We start from the raw sequence: 3,800 nt of genomic DNA on the forward strand, positions 1-3,800 counted from the left end.
TAATGCTAGATAAGAACATATTATATTATAACATAAGCGTTCCGTCTAAAGAAAGAGCGCCTCCGTTTAGTACTGGCCAATATCAATTGATCCTTATTTGTTCATACATACCGTATTTGATATAAACAATAATTTAGAGACCAGAAATTACACCAAAAAAATTTAAATACTGAATGTGTCTCGTTTCACTTGAAATCAGTTCATCTGTTCTCAGTTTACATGAATAACTCTCCCAGCGATCAGAAATTAAAGTGCGCCCTGAAAGAACCTGTGTTCGTCATTTCAAAGTAACTATTTATTTTTTCCCGTAGAACCCGATACAGCGAACCTGCTGATTTGGGATTCACATGATCAGCATTATGACTACTCTGTAATCACGGCAAGACCAAGTTGTCAGGAACTGTTTATTTTTGTGCACGCGGGTTTTGTTTTTTAGGGGACAGAAATACTTTATTTTTAATAAACTGTTCAATCACATAGTAAATATTTAAGGCTCAGATGCGTGTAATTAAATCACAGGTATAGAAGCCGACTGGTTTTTAAGGGATGATTTGGTGAAACAGCCTGTGCCAGAGAACTTTAATGATGAGCTGTAGCCTGCAGTGTAAATACACTACATTGCCTGTTTTCAACTTTTAATAGACACAATCCTATAATTCAGAATAAGAATTCCTACTATTACAACATGCTGGGGTCTGTGACATTTGTAGACACTCTGTGTGTGTTAAGCGATGGTGTTTTCTACCTCCTAGGTGGCCCTTGTGGTGGATGAGAAGCTAATAATACTCATAAAGCCATGTATTTACAGGTTAGTGGTTATTCATAACCAAAAAGAGCTGGTAGCGTTAAAAATTACTCTTTTCAGATGTTTTTATAATGTATTTATACAGCTACAACAACTTATGCAGTGTTTATATGGTAGACGATTGTTAGCCTTTTTCTCCTTATCTATACGTAATAAACTGTACGATTCAGCCGTTCTATACAAAGCTCAGACATTCTATAGAATATATTTTTCACAATTGCAATATCTTCATTTGTGCCTTAATGTGTTCATTGCTTGTAAAATTAGTCCTCAATCACTGCCAAATTTAACAGATTTTGACGAGGGGGGAAATATTTACTGTTATTAGCAGCCGACATGCGAGTATGACAAGCAAGTTTGCCAATTAGGCCTGTCGATATGGGTATTAACTGTACTTCTTAGAATTTCATCTAAGTCCATCTCTAATTCCAACCCTTATTTTCCCAGAATTAATTCACCGGAAGATGAGCCTCCGCTTTACTGCTTTACTTGTAATACTAATTTCCGTGTTCTCTACTCATTTGTAGTCACAGTCAGGTCCAAGATTTGAGGCAGGGAAGGTTCAGGTGGGGTTAAACATGAGAAAACCAGAACCGCAAGTACAATATATCCAAACTTCACCAAGCACTGGACAAGCAATAGAGAGCATCTGCATCTGGATTTATATAGAAACAATGAAACATACGTGGCACGTACAGCAACCCTGGGCCACCATACCCATGGTAAAACTAGAAATGTGGCAAGAGGGTCACATCCACAAAACTGGATAGATGCCAGGGGCAATGGAATGAGGTCTATTCATTGAAGGAAGAGCTGACAGAAGAGTTTGTGGGACACTTGTGATTTCAACTCCTCGACTTCACAAAACAACATGAAGGTCCGACCCCTGGAAGCTTCTGCTGCTGAATAACGTGGCAGGCCCTATATCATGTATAGTTAATTCAGGGAGATTTCTCAAAATTCTTCTCATCCATTGAATAATGCATTGTAAAGAGCCAGCACAGCTGCTGTAATTTTCTAGTGTTGGCATAATTAATACTGAACGCAAGGGAGTTGAAGCTACTATCCTGCATACTCTACAGCCAACTCTCTCTTTAGTGAACCCTAATGTGTGCGACAACACCCACCAATGCTGAATGTATGCGGGAGCTCTCGTTGGAGATTATAAGGCACTCGTGTGCTAAGATATTATACATACCTTGTTGTTTGGAGGCATTTAGGTTTAACCCCAGTACTGTGCTTCTCTTATGAACCAGACACCTCATTGACTGAGCACTTACTTAGTTGTGTTGTTTGACTTACTGTTCATGGGTTGTGATTTGGCTCTGATGTAATCAGGTTGATTAAACTCTGCATACCCTGAACCCGGACTGCATTACTACTTTGTTGCAGTCTTGTTGAATCTCTACCTTTTGACATGTGAGCATGTTTCCGTACTTTGGCCACAAAAATGCAAACTCTGAAAGCTTTGTGGATTGTGGTCGCCTTGCACAGGATATCACTTTTATCATTACTATGCATCTTAAGTTCACACTCAGATCAAACATAAAATCAGCCTAATTTCCTGGCAAAATCTTGAATGCGCAAATTACATTTTCTTGTAAAAGAGAACTCCCATGCTAAACATGTTTTATTTTTTTATCTATCTTTTTATCTGCAAAGATCAAGCTGATTGTGTCAGATAAAACACTACTTACCTAACTCCATACACGATATAATTAGAAATAAGGCCATTGGGTTTAATTATGTTATCATGATGGGAGGGACAAGCTAGATCAGTCAAATCTCACAATTTCCCTGCTTGCCATATCATTTTCATGGTGTCCCAGGAGAAACATTCCCCATGGTATGGGATTTTTTGGTGCCAAAACATATAGATGAATAACCTTCAGCCTAACTCTGTTTTTTTCATATTTTAATTAGTTTTATTACATAATGCATTATTAAAAATATTTGCATTTGCCACAAAGAACTTGTTCGAATGCCATATCTGTCCAAATAGGGAAGAAAGATTCAAATGTACCTTCAGGCGTATCTTTATATACACTAATATAACCAGGGTACAAAAATACCTGGATAGTTTCTAATATAATCCATCTGGATCACTAGTTTTCATCTAGCGATGTAACATAATAATTGCAGTTACTTTAAAGAGTATGTTGTCTCCGTATTGTGTTCTGTTAATAAAACTAAGCATAAAATATAAGTTAAATGCAAGTGAATGAAAGCTTTTCCGTTCTGTGTACAGTATACTCCATTTCTATGGCTCCCTCTTTTGGTATATTTTATAAAATCATGTTGTCCTTTAGATTTCCCTAAGAAAATAGGAAGGGCCTGCCTGGGAGTGAGCTTTGCCCCCAGGTACACCTAAAACGGAGGTTACAGAAAACAAGGAGCAGCAGGCTGGGCGATTTACAACGGCGGGAAAATGTGGGGCAGGGACAAAGGGAAATAGGCGAAATGGGCCTTTTGCCAGAAGCACGCCAGGGTGCGGATGGGGAGGGCCATTCTGATAATGCCCCGTCGATCCTCAGCGATAGCAGCTCGCTATCTGTTTCTCGGTGAGGGGTGGACGACTAGTTGAGCCCCTAGCCTGCCCCTCGGACCCACGTGTCACGCCAGATGCAGGTTGATCTGGGCGCTGACTGGATGCTGAGGGCACAGTGATTCAGTAGCGGGAGAGAGAATGCCGCATTATACGGGGACTCCTTGTCCTTCCTGTGTAATAAATAAAGGGACTTAATTTGCCACAATCCTGTTTCATTGTGTTTATTGTATCAAAGTTAATTCACAGTTAAGAACCAGGGCAAGGGTACATATCGGGGCCTACTGTATATACCTTAAACCAATCTTGATGGCTTGTGTTACATATTCAAAAAAAAGTATTTTAACTGCAATAACCATTAGACCTGTCACCAAGCTAAATAAACATTATTAATATACTTCATAATTATCTAGGCACATGTAATGCTCCAAGTTATAGATTTCCCAACCA

At 39.0% G+C, this 3,800-nt stretch overlaps 1 long non-coding RNA gene across 2 annotated transcripts; it reads left to right on the forward strand.

Annotated features, from left to right (window-relative positions):
* The first annotated feature begins 309 nt into the window (after window positions 1–309).
* Window positions 310–2,110, forward strand: LOC128484426 (uncharacterized). 2 transcript variants are annotated; one of them, XR_008351150.1, is made up of 3 exons: window positions 310–392; window positions 753–808; window positions 1,253–2,110. It is a non-coding gene; the product is annotated as an uncharacterized LOC128484426 (long non-coding RNA). The 2 variants fall into 2 exon arrangements; XR_008351149.1 differs by having other exon boundaries at window positions 1,333–2,110.
* Window positions 2,111–3,800: the final 1,690 nt, after the last annotated feature.

Source organism: Spea bombifrons, chromosome 3, assembly GCF_027358695.1.
Source record: "Spea bombifrons isolate aSpeBom1 chromosome 3, aSpeBom1.2.pri, whole genome shotgun sequence".
NCBI lineage: Eukaryota > Metazoa > Chordata > Amphibia > Anura > Pelobatidae > Spea > Spea bombifrons.